This window comes from Dipodomys spectabilis, unplaced genomic scaffold (genome assembly GCF_019054845.1).
Source record: "Dipodomys spectabilis isolate Male_0828 unplaced genomic scaffold, ASM1905484v1 ptg000344l, whole genome shotgun sequence".
Lineage (NCBI taxonomy): Eukaryota > Metazoa > Chordata > Mammalia > Rodentia > Heteromyidae > Dipodomys > Dipodomys spectabilis.
The window spans coordinates 2,391,478-2,404,563 of record NW_024871021.1 but is presented as its reverse complement, the minus strand read 5'-3'; positions in this window follow the sequence as shown (position 1 = coordinate 2,404,563).

Sequence of the window (13,086 nt, the reverse complement as noted above, 5' to 3'; positions counted from 1 at the left end):
ACCCTCACCATCACCCAAACCCAAACCTTAACCGTAACCCTCACCCTCACCCTCACCCTCAACCTAAACTTCAACCTCACCTTCACCCTAACCCTCACCCTCACCCTAAACATCAACCTAACCCTAACCCTCACACTAAACCAAACCCTAAACATAACGATAAACCTAACCCTCACACTCAACCTAACCCTCACCCTAACAATTATCCTCACACTAACCCTAACTCTAATACTAAAACTTACCCTCACACTAACCCTAACCCTCACCCTAACCCTAAACCTACCTCTCACCCTAACCCTCACCCTAACTCTAACCCTAACAGTTTCCCTAACGCTAACCCTAACATTAACCCTCACCCTCATACTAAACATCACTCTAACGCTAACCCTCACCCTAACCCTAACCCTAACCCTCACCCTAACCCTACCCCTCACCCTACCCCTCACCCTCCCCTAATGCTCACCCTAACTCTAACCCTAACACTTACCTAAACGAAACCCTCACCCTCACCCACACCCTTAACTTAACCCTCACCATAACCCTTACCCTCACCCTAAACCTAACTCTAACCCTAAGCCTAAACCTAACGCTCACCCTAACTCTAAAACTACCCCTCACCCTAACCCTCACCCTAACCCTAACCCCCCACCATAACACTAACCCTAACCCTCAACCTCACCCTAACCCTCAGCATCACCCTAACACTCAACCTAACCCAAACCTTCACGCACACCCTAAACATCACACTCACCCGAACCCTAAACTTTACCCTAACCCTAAACCTCACCCTAAACATCACCCTAACCCTAACCTTCACCCTCACCCTCACAATAAACATCGCCCTAACCCTACACCTCAGCCTAACCATAACCCTCTACCTAACCCTAAACCTCAACCTGACCCTCACCCTAACCCTAACCCTAACCCTAACCCTCACCCTAACCCTTACCCTAAACCTAACCCTCAACCTAAACCTAACCCTCACCCTAACCCTAACCCTCACACTAACCCTAACCCTAACCCTCACACTCACCCTCACCCTCTCAATACCCCTAACCCTAACCCTAATCCTAACACTGACCTTCACCCTACCCCTCACCCTACCCCTAACCCTAACCCTAGCCCTTACCCTCACTCTCACACTAACCCTCACACTCACCATAAACCTCACCCTAACCCTACCCCTACCCCTCTCCCTAACCCTCACCCTAAAAATAACCCTAACCCTAACCCCAACCCTAACCCTAACCCTAACCCTCACCCTCACAGTAACCCTAAACCTAAACTTAACCCTCACCCTAACCCTAATCCTCACCCACACCCTAACCCTCAACCTCACCTGAAGCCTCACCCTCACCCGAACCCTTATCCTCACCCTAAACCTCACCCTAAACATCACCCAAACCCTAACCCTCACCCTAACCCTAACCCTAACCCTCCCCCTCCCCCTAAACCTCACCCTAACCCTTATCCTCACAATAACCCTAACCCTAACACTAACCATAACCCTCACACTAGCCGGAACCCTTAACCTAACATTAACCCTAACCATAAATTTCACCCTCACCCTCACCCTAAAGCTAACCCTAACCCTAACCCTCACCCTCAACCTCGCCCTCACCCTCACCGTAACCTTCACCCTCACCCTAAATATCACCCTAACCCTAACCCTCACCCTAATCCTACACCTCAACCTAATCCTCACCCTCCCCTAAAACTCACACTAACCCTAATCCTCACCCTAACCCTAACCCTCACCCTAACCCTAACCCTCACCCTCACTTTCACCCTCACTCTCAGCCTAACCCTAACCTTAACCCTAATCCTAACCCTAAACCTCACCCTAACCCTAACCCAAACCATCACTCTCAACCTAACCCTCACCGTCACACTCACCCTCACACTAACCCTCACCCTAAACCTAACCCTAACCCTAACGCCAAACCTAAACCTCACCCTCACCCTAACCTTAACCCTTATCCTCACACTAACACTAACCCTAACCCTAACCTTCACCCTAACCCTATCCTGACACCTCAACCTAACTCTCAACCTAACCCTAACCCTAACCCTAACCCTCACCCTAACCTTAACCTTAAACCTAACCCTCACCTCACCCTAACCCTCACCGTCACCCTAACACTCACCCTAACCCTAACACTCAACCACACCCTAACCTTCACCCTCACCCGAACCCTCACACTCACGTGAACACTAACCCTTACCCTAAACCTCACCCTCACAATAAACATCAACCTAACCCTAACTCTCACCCTAACACGAACCCTAACCCTCACCCTAACCCTAACCCCCAACCTAACCCTAACCCTCATCCTGACCCTCATCCTACCCCTAACCCTAACCTTCACCCTAAACCTACCTTAACACTAAACCTCACCTTAAACCTAACCCTCACCCTAACACTAACCCTCACACTAAACCTAACTCTAACACTCACCCTCACCCTCAACCTCACCCTTACCTTAACCCTAACTCTCATCCTATCCCTAACCCTAATCCTAGTGCTAACGCTAAACCTCAACATCACACTAACCCTAACCCTGACCCTGACCCTCACCATAACCCTAACCCTCACCCTCACCCAAACCCTCCCCCTCCCCCTAACCCTCACCCTCACACTAACCCTAAACCTAACCCTAACCCTCACCCTCACCCAAACCCTCCCCCTCCCCCTAACCCTCACCCTCACACTAACCCTAAACCTAACCCTCACCCTCACTTTCTCCCTCACCCTAACCCTCACCCTAAACCTAACCCCCCACCATAACCCTAACCCTAAACCTCAACCTCACCCTAACCCTAACTCTAACCCTAACCCTCACACTAACACTTACGCAAATCCTAACCCTCTGTCTCACCTTAACCTTCACCCTAATATTTACCCTCACCCTAACCTTAATCCTATCCCTTACACTAAACCTAACCCTTTGTTTAGGTAAGGGTTAGGGTTAGGGTTAGTGTGAGGATTAGGGTTAAGTTTAGGGTTAGGATGAGGGTTAGGGTTAGGTTTAGGTAGAAGGTGAGTGTTAGGGTGATGTTTAGGCTGAAGGTGAGTGTTAGTGTGAAGGTGAGGTTTCGGGTGAGGGTTAGGTTTACGGTTAGAGTTAGGGTGAGGGCTAGTATGAGGGTGAGAATTTGGGTTATGTTTAGCGTGAGGGTTAGGGTGAGGGTTAGGGTTAGCATCAGGGTTAGGGTGAGGGTTAGGATGAGGGTTAGGCTTAGGGTTAGGGTTAGATTGAGGGTTAGGTTTAGGGTGAGAGTTAGGGTTAGGGTTAGGGTTAGGGTGAAGGTGAAGTTTAGGGTTAGGGTTAGAGTGAGGGTGAGGGTGAAGGTGAGGGTGAGGGTGAGGTTGAAGTTGAGGTTTCGGATTAGTGTTAGTTTTATGGTGAGGATGAGAGTGAGGTTATGGTTAGGATTAGGATTAGGATTAGGGTTAGGCTAAGGGTGAGGGTGAGGGTGAGGGGGATGGTTAGGGTTAAGGTTAGTGTTTGGGTTAGGGTGAGGGTTAGGGTTAGGTTTAGAATTTGGGTGAGGGTGTGGGTGAGGGTGAGGGTTAGGGTTAGGGTTAGGTTTTGGGTGAGGGTGAGGTTTAGGGTTATGATTAGGGGTAGGGTTAGGGTTAGGGTTAGGGTTAGGCTAAGGGTGAGGGTGAGGTTCAGGTTTAGGGTTAGGTTGAGGTTTAAGTTTAGGGTGAGGGCTAGTGTGAGGGTGAGGGTGAGGGTTAGGGTCAGGGTGAGTGTTAGGTTTTGACTAGCGTGATGGTTGGATTAGAGTGATGTTTAGGGTGAGGGTGAGGGTTAGGTTGAGGGTGAGGGTTCGGGTGAGTGTTAGGGTTAGGGTTAGAGTTAGGGGAAGGGATAAGTTGAAGGTGAGGGTTAGGGTTAGTGTTAAGGTGAGGGTTATAGTTAGTGTGAGGGTTAGGGTGAGGGTGAAGATAAGGTTTAGGTTGAGGGTTAGTGTGAGGGGTAAGTTTGGGGTGATGGTGAGGGCTAGGGTTAGAGTGATGTTTAGGATAAGGTTGAGGGTTAGGGTGAGGGTTCGTGTTCGGGTGCTGGTTAGGGTTACAGTTAGAGTTAGGTTTAGGGCTAGGGTGAGGGTGAGGGTTAGTGTTAGGGTTAGGATTAGGGTTAAGGTTAGGGTTAGGCTTAGGGTGAGGGTGAGGGTGAGGATTAGGGTGAGGGTTCAGGTAAGGGTTCGGGTGAGGGTTAGGGTTACGGTTAGGGTGAGGAGTAGGGTGAGGGTTAGGTTTAGGGTGAGTGTGAGCGTTAAGTTGAGGTTTAGGGTTAGGTTTAGGGTTAGTGTGTGGGTTAGGTCTCAGGGTGAGTGTTAGGGTTAGGCTTAGGTTGAGTTTTAGGTTCAGGGTGAGTGCTAGGGTTAGGGTGAGTGTTAGGGTTAGGGTGAGGGTTAGGTTTAGGATTAAGGTTAGGGTGAGAGCTAGGGTGAATGTGAGGGTTAGTGTGAGGGTTAGGGATAGATTGAGGATTAGGGTGAGGGTTAGGTTTAGGGTGAGTTTTAGGTTGAGGGCTAGGGGTAGGGTTAGTTTTAGGCTGAGGGTGAGAATGAGGATTAGGTTTAGGATAAGTATTAGGTTTAGGGTTAGGCTGAGGTGGAGGGAGAGGGGGAGTATTAGGGTTAGGGTTAGTGTGAGGATTAGGGTTAGGTTTAGGGTTAGGGTTAGGGTTATTTTTAGGGTTAGGGTGAGGGTGAGCTGGGATGTTTAGGGTTAGGGTTAGTTTTAGGGTGAGGTTGAGAGTGAGGGTTAGTGTTAGAATTAGGATTAGGGTTAGTGTTAGGCCTAGGGTGAGGGGAAGGGGGAGGGGGAAGGTTAGGGTGACGTTGAGGGTTAGGGTGAGGGTGAGGGTTAGGGTTAGTGTTAGGGTTAGTGTAAGGCTTAGGGTTAGGGTTAGAGTTAGTGTTAGGGTGAGGTTTAGGGTTAGGTTTAGTGTTAGGGTTAGAGTTAGAGTTAGGGTTAGTGTGAGGGTTAGTGTTAGGCTTAGGGTTAGGGGTAGGGTGAGGGTAAGGGTTAGGGTGAGATTTAGGGTGAGGGTGGGGTTTAGGGTTAACCTTAGGGTTAGGGTGAGTGTTAGGGTGAGGGTTAGGTTTAGGGTTACGGTTAGGGTAAGAGTGAAGTTTAGGATTAGGGTTAGGGTGAGGGTTAGGGTTAGGGTGAGCATTAGCGTTAGGGTTAGGGTTAGTGTTATGGTGAGGGTGAGGGTGAGGGTTAGGGTTGGTTGAGGGTTAGAGTTAGGGTGAGGATTAGGGTTGGGTTATGGTTAGTGTTAGGGTGAGGTGAGGGTGAGGGTTAGGGTTAAGTTTAGGGTTAGGGTTAGGTTTAGACTTAGGGTGAGGATGAGGGTTAGGGTGTGGGTTTGGGTTAGGGTGAGGGTTAGGGTTAGAGTTACGGTTAGGGTGAATGTAAGGGAGAGGGTTAGGTTTGGGTGAGGGTTAGAGTTAGGGTGAGAGTTAAGGTTGCGTACTGGTTAGAGTTAGGGTGAGGGTGAGGGTGAGGGTTTGGTTTAGGATTAGGGTTAGGGTTAGGTTTAGACTGAAGGTGAGGTTGAGGGTTCAGGTGAGAGTTACGTTTAGGGTTAGGGTTAGAGTTAGGGTGAGGGTTAGAGTTAGGGTTAGGGTTAGGGTTAAAATTAGGGTGAGAATGAGGGTGAAGGTTAGGGTTAGGATTAGGTTTAGGGTTAGGTTTAGGCTGAGGGTGAGGGTGAGGGTGAGGGTTAGGGTTAGTGTTCCGGTGAGGTGTTCGTGTGAGGATTAGATTTAGAGTTAGTTTGAGGGTTATGGTGAGGGTTATGGTTAGTGTTAGGGTTAGGGTGAGGGTAGGGGCGAGTTTAAGTATTAACATGAGGTTAAGGTTGAAGGTGAGGTTTAGCGTTAAGTTTAGGGTGAGGAGTAGGGTGAGGGTTAGTGTTAGGGTGAGGGTCAGCGTTAAGTTGAGGTTTAGGGTTAGGGTTAGGGTTAGGGTGATGTTTAGGGTCAGGGTGAGGGTTAGGGTTAGGGTGAGGGTTAGGGTTAGGGGAGAGTTAGGCTTAGGGGTACGGTTAGGGTGAGGGCTAGTGTGAGGGTGAGGTTTGGGTTAGGGTTACTGTTAGGGATAGGGTGAGGATTAGGATTAGGGATATGGTTAGGATGAGAGTTAGGCTGGAGGGTAGGGTTAGGGTTAGGGTGAGGGTTCGGTTTAGTGTGAGAGTTAGGATAAGGGTTAGTGTTAGCCTGAGGGTTAAGGTTAGGGTTAGGGTTAGGGTTAGGGTGAGGGTGAAGGTGAGTATGAGGGTGAGAGTGAGGGTGACGTTGAGGTTTAGGGTTAGGTTTAGGTTTAGGGTGAAGGTGAGAGTGAGGGTTAGGGTTAGTATTAGGATTAGGAAGAGGGTTAGGTCGAGGATGAGAGTGAGGGGGAGGGGGAGGTTTAGGGTTAGGGTGAGGGTTAGGGTTAGGGTTAGGGTTTTTGTTAGGGTTAGGGTGAGGGGATGGGGAGGGGTAGGAGGAGAGGGAGGGGGAGGTTTAGGTTTAGGGTTAAGTTTAGGGTGATAGTGACAGTACGGGTTAGGTTTAGGATTAGGATTAGGGTTAGGGTTAGGCTGAGGGTGAGGGAGAGGGTCAGGGTTAGGTTTAGTGTTAAGGTAAGGGTGAGGGTTAGGGTTAGTGTGAGGTTTAGGGTTAGGGTTAGGTTTAGGGTGAGGGAAAAATTTAGGGGGAGGTTTATGGTGAGTTTGAATGTTAGGCTTAGGGTTAGGATTAGGATTATTGTGTGGGTGAGGGTGAGGTTTAGATTTAGGGTGAGATTTAGGTTTAGGATTAAGGTTTGGGTTAAGGTTGGTCTGAGGGTTAGGGTGAGGTTGAGGGTTAGGGTTAGGTTTAAGAATAGGCTGAGGTCTAGGGTGAGGATGAGGGTTAGGGTGAGGGTGAGGGTGAGGGTTCGGGATAGGGTGAGGGTTAGGGTTAGGGTTTCGTTTAGGGTTAGGGTTAGGATGAGGGTTAGGGTTAGTGTGAGGGTTAGGTTTAGGGTGAGGTTTGGGGTGAGGGTAAGGGTTAGGCTGAGGCTTAGGTTTAGGGTTAGAGTTAGGGTGAGGGTGTGGGTGAGGGTGAGGGTTAATGTTAGAGTGAGGGTGAGGGTGAGGATTAGGGTAACGATTAGGGTTAGGTTTAATGTTAGGCTGAGGGTGAGGCTGAGGGTTAGGGTGAGGGTGAGGGTGAGGGTTTTGGTTAGGTTAGGGTTAGGGTTAGTGTGAGGATTCGGATGAGGGTGAGGGTTAGAGTTAGGGTGAGGTTTAGGGATAGGTTTAGGGTGAAAGCTAGGGTTAGGGTGATGTTTAGGGTGAGGTGAGTGTTAGGGTGAAGGTGAGGGTTTGGGTGAGGGTTAGGGTTAGGGTTAGAGTTAGGGTGAGGGCTAGGGAGAGGGTGAGGTTTAGGGTAAGGGTTAGGGATAGGGTGAGAATTAGGGTTAGATTTAGGGTTAGGCTGAGGATAATGGTTAGGGTGAGGGTTAGGGTGAGGGTGAGTATTAGGGTTAGCATTAGGTGTAGGGTGATGTTTAGGATGAGGGTTAGTGTTAGGGTGAGGGTTAGGGTGAGGGTGAGGGTGAAGTTTAGGGTTAGGGTTGGGTTGAGGATTAGGGTTAGGGTGAGGGTTAGGCTGAGGGTTAGGGTTGGGGTTAGGGTGTAGGAGAGGGTGAGGCTGAGGGTTAGGGTGAGTTTGAGGGTGAGACAGTGGATTAGGGTTAGGGTTAGGATGAGGGTGAGGGTGAGGGTTATGGTTAGGATTATGGTTAGGTTTAGGTTTATTCTGAGGGTAAGCCTGAGGGTGTGGGTGAGGGTTAGGGTTAGGGTGAGTGTTAGGGTTAGTGTGATGGTTAGGGTGAGGGTGAGGGTAAGGCTTATGTTGAGGGTTCGGTTGAGGATTAGGGTGAGGGGTAGGGTTAGGGTTAGCTTGAGGGTTAAGTTTAGTATGAGAGTTAGGGGTAGGTTTAATGTCAGTGTTAGGGTGAGGGTTATGGTTATGGTTAGGGTTATTCCTGTTGTTAGGGTTAGGTTGCTAGGGAAGGTGAGGGTGAGGGTTATGTTTAGGGTTAGGGTTAGGTTTAGGGCGAGGGTAGTGAGGGTGATGGGGAGGGTTAGGTATAGGGTTAGCGTTAGGATGAGGGTTAGGGTTAGGGTTATTTTTAGTGTTGGGGTGTAGCGGAAGGGGAAGGGGAGCGGGAAAGGGAGGGGAAGATTTAGGTTTAGGGTTAGGATTAGTTTGAGGGTGAGTGTGAGTGTTAGGTTTAGGATTAGGATTAGGGTTAGGGTTAGGCTGAGGTTGAGGGGGAGGGGGAGGGGGAGGGGGAGGGGGAGGGGGAGGGTTAGGTTTAGGGTTAGGGTTAGGGTGAGGGTGTGGGTTCGGGTTAGTGTGAGTGTTAAGGTTAGGGTTAGGGTGACGGAAAAGTTTAGGGTGAGGGTTAGGGTGAGGGTGTGGGTTCGGGTTAGTGTGAGTGTTAGTTTTAGGGTTATGGTGAGGGAAAAGTTTAGGGTGAGGTTAGGGTGAGCGTGAGTGTTAGGTTTAAGGTTACGGTTAGGATTCGTGTGTTGTTGAGGGTGAGGGTTAGGGTTATTTTGAGGTTTAGGGTTAGGGTGAGGTTTAGTGTTACGGTTAGAGTTAGGGTGAGGGTGTGGGTGAGTGTGAGTGTTAGGGTTAGGTTTAGCGTTAGGGTGAGGCTGAGGGTGAGGTTTAATGTTAGGATTAGTGTTAGGGTTAGTGTTAGGGTGAGGGTGAGAGTGAGGGTTAGGGTTAGGATTAGGATTAGGTTGAGGGTTAGGCTGAGGATGAGAGTAAGGTCGAGGGGGAGGTTTAGTGTTAGGGTGAGGTTTAGGGTTAGGGTTAGGGTTATTTTTAGTGTTAGGGTTAGGGAGATGGGGAGGGGTAGAGGGAGAGGGAGGGGGAGGTTTAGGTTTAGGGTTAAGTTTAGGGTGAGAGTGACAGTGAGGGTTAGGTTTAGGATTAGGATTAGGGTTAGGGTTAGGCTGAGGGGGAGGGAGAGGGTTAGGGTTAGGTTTAGTGTTAAGGTGAGGGTGAGGGTTAGGGTTAGTGTGAGGTTTAGGGTTAGGGTTAGGTTTAGGGTGAGGGAAAAATTTAGGGGGAGGTTTATGGTGAGTTTGAATGTTAGGCTTAGGGTTAGGATAAGGATTATTGTGTGGGTGAGGGTGAGGTTTAGATTTAGGGTGAGATTTAGGTTTAGGATTAAGGTTTGGGTTAAGGTTGGTCTGAGGGTTAGGGTGAGGTTGAGGGTTAGGGTTAGGTTTAAGATTAGGTTGAGTTCTAGGGTGAGGGTGTGGGTTAGGGTGAGGGTGAGTGTGAGGGTTAGGGATAGGGTGAGGGTTAGGGTTAGGGTTTCGTTTAGGGTTAGGGTTAGGGTGAGGGTTAGGGTTAGTGTGAGGGTTAGGTTTAGGGTGAGGTTTGGGGTGAGGGTAAGGGTTAGGCTGAGGCTTAGGTTTAGGGTTAGAGTTAGGGTGAGGGTGTGGGTGAGGGTGAGGTTTAATGTTAGGGTGAGGGTGAGGGTGAGGATTAGGGTTATGATTAGGGTTAGGTTTAAGGTTAGGCTGAGGGTGAGGCTGAGGGTTAGGGTGAGGGTGAGGGTGAGGGTTTCGATTAGGTTAGGGTTAGGGTTAGTGTGAGGATTAGGATGAGGGTGAGGGTTAGGGTTAGGGTGAGGTTTAGGGATAGGTTTAGGGTGAAAGCTAGGATCTGGGTGATGTTTAGGATGAGGGTGAGTGTTAGGGTGAAGGTGAGGGTTCGGGTGAGGGTTAGTGTTAGGATTAGAGTTAGGGTGAGGGCTAGGGAGAGGGTGAGGTTTAGGGTAAGGTTTAGGGATAGGGTGAGAATTAGGGTTAGATTTAGGGTTAGGCTGAGGATAATGGTTAGGGTGAGGGTTAGGGTGAGGGTGAGTGTTAGGGTTAGCATTAGGTTTAGGGTGATGTTTAGGGAGAGGGTTAGTGTTAGGGTTAGGGTGAGGGTGAGGGTGAGGGTGAAGTTTAGGGTTAGGGTTGGGTTGAGGATTAGGGTTAGGGTGAGGGTTAGGCTTAGGGTTAGGGTTGGGTTTAGTCTGAGGGTGAGCGTGAGGGTGTGGTTGAGGGTTAGGGTTAGGGTGAGGGTTAGGGTTAGTGTGATGGTTAGGGTGAGGGTGAGAGTAAGGCTTATGTTGAGGGTTAGGTGGAGGGTTAGGCTGAAGGGTAGGGTTAGGGTTAGGTTGAGGGTTAAGTTTAGTGAAAGAGTTAGGGTTAGGTTTAAAGTTAGTGTTAGGGTGAGGGTTAGGGTTAGGGTTAGGGTTATTCCTATTGTTAGGGTTAGGTTGCGGGTGAAGGTGAGGGTGAGGGTGAGGGTGAGGGTCAGGTTTAGGGTTAGGGTTAGGGTGAGGGTAGTGAGGGTGATGGGGAGGGTTAGGGTTAGGGTTAGAGTTAGGCTGAGGTTGAGGGGGAGGGGGAGGGGGAGGGTTAGGTTTAGGGTTAGGGTTAGGGTGAGGGTGTGGGTTCGGGTTAGTGTGAGTGTTAAGGTTAGGGTTAGGGTAAGGGAAAAGTTCAGGGTGAGGGTTAGAGTGAGGGTGTGGGTTCGGGTTAGTGTGAGTGTTAGGGTTAGGGTTATGGTGAGGGAAAAGTTTAGGGTGAGTTTAGGGTGAGCGTGAGTGTTAGGTTTAAGGTTAGGGTTAGGATTCGTGTGTTGTTGAGGGTGAGGGTTAGGGTTATTTTGAGGTTTAGGGTTAGGGTTAGGGTTAGAGTTAGGGTGAGGGTGTGGGTGAGTGTGAGTGTTAGGGTTAGGTTTAGCGTTAGGGTGAGGCTGAGGGTGAGGTTTAGTGTTAGGATTAGTGTTAGGGTTAGTGTTAGGGTGAGGGTGAAGGTGAGTGTGAGGGTGAGGTTGAGGTTTAGGTTTAGGTTTAGGTTTAGGGTGAGGGTGAGAGTGAGGGTTAGGGTTAGGATTAGGATTAGGTTGAGGGTGAGGATGAGGATGAGAGTGAGGGGGAGGGGGAGGTTTAGTGTTAGGGTGAGGGTTAAGGTTAGGGTTATTTTTAGTGTTAGGGTCAGGGGGATGGGGAGGGGTAGGGGGAGATTGAGGGGGAGGTTTAGTTTTAGGGTTAAGTTTAGGGTGAGAGTGACAGTGAGGGTTAGGTTTAGGATTAGGATTAGTGTTAGGGTTAGGTTGAGGGGGAGGGAGAGGGTTACTGTTAGGTTTAGTGTTAAGGTGAGGGTGAGGGTTAGGGTTAGTGTGAGGTTTAGGGTTAGGGTTAGGTTTAGGGTGAGGGAAAAATTTAGGGGGAGGTTTAGGGTGAGTTTAAATGTTAGGCTTAGGGTTAGGATTAGGATTATTGTGTGGGTGAGGGTGAGGTTTAGATTTAGGGTGAGCTTTAGGTTTAGGATTAAGGTTTGGGTAAAGGTTGGACAGAGGGTGAGGGTGAGGTTGAGGGTTAGGGTTAGGTTTAAGATTAGGTTGAGGTCTAGAGTGAGGGTGTGGGTTAGAGTGAGGGGGAGTGTGAGGGTTAGGGATAGGGTGAGGGTTAGGGTTAGGGTTTCGTTTAGGGTTAGGGTTAGGGTGAGGATTAGGGTTAGTGTGAGGTTTAGGTTTAGGGTTAGGTTTGGGGTGAGGGTAAGGGCTAGGCTGAGGCTTAGGTTTAGGGTTAGAGTTAGGGTGAGGGTGTGGGTGAGGGTGAGGGTTAATGTGAGGGTGAGGGTGAGGGTGAGGATTAGGGTTAGGTTTAAGGTTAGGCTGAGGGTGAGGGTGAGGGTTAGGGTGAGGGTGAGGGTGAGGGTGAGGGTTTCGGTTAGGTTAGGGTTAGGGTTAGTGTGAGGATTAGGATGAGGGTGAGGGTTAGGGTTAGGGTGAGGTTTAGGGATAGGTTTAGGTTGAAAGCTAGGATCTGGGTGATGTTTAGGGTGAGGGTGAGTGTTAGGGTGAAGGTGAGAGTTCGGGTGAGGGTTAGGGTTAGGGTTAGAGTTAGGGTGAGGGCTAGGGAGAGGGTGAGGTTTAGGGTAAGGGTTAGGGATAGGGTGAGAATTAGGGTTAGATTTAGGGTTAGGCTGAGGATAATGGTTAGGGTGAGGGTTAGGGTGAGGGTGAGTGTTAGGGTTAGCATTAGGTTTAGGGTGATGTTTAGGGAGCGGGTTAGTGTTAGGGTTAGGGTTAGGGTGAGGGTGAGGGTGAAGTTTAGGGTTAGGGTTGGGTTGAGGATTAGGGTTAGGGTGAGGGTTAGGCTTAGGGTTAGGGTTGGGGTTAGGGTGAGGGTGAGGCTGAGGGTTAGGGTGAGTTTGAGGGTGAGGCAGTGGATTAGGGTTAGGGTTAGGGTGAGGGTGAGGGTGAGGGTTACGGTTAGGATTATGGTTAGGGTTAGGTTTAGTCTGAGGGTGAGCGTGAGGGTGTGGGTGAGGGTTAGGGTTAGGGTGAGGGTTCGGGTTACTGTGATGGTTAGGGTGAGGGTGAGGGTAAGGCTTATGTTGAGGGTTAGGTTGAGGGTTAGGCTGAAAGGTAGGGTTAGGGTTAGGTTGAGGGTTAAGTTTAGTGGGAGAGTTAGGGTTAGGTATAATGTTAGTGTTAGGGTGAGGGTTAGGGTTAGGGTTAGGGTTATTCCTATTGTTAGGGTTAGGTTGCGGGTGAATGTGAGGGTGAGGGTGAGGGTGAGGGTTAGGTTTAAGGTTAGGGTTAGGTTTAGAGTGAGGGTAGTGAGGGTGATGGGGAGGGTTAGGGTTAGGGTTAGACTGAGGTTGAGGGGGAGGGGGAGGGGGAGGGTTAGGTTTAGGGTTAGAGTTAGGGTGAGGGTGTGGGTTCGGGTTAGTGTGAGTGTTAAGTTTAGGGTTAGGGTGAGGGAACAGTTTAGGGTGAAGGTTAGAGTGAGGGTGTGGGTTCGGGTTAGTGTGAGTGTTAGGGTTAGGGTTATGGTGAGGGAAAAGTTTAGGTTGAGTTTAGGGTGAGCGTGAGTGTTAGGCTTTAGGTTAGGGTTAGGATTCGTGTGTTGTTGAGGGTGAGGGTTAGGGTTATTTTGAGGTTTAGGGTTAGGGTGAGGTTTAGTGTTACGGTTAGAGTTAGGGTGAGGGTGTGGGT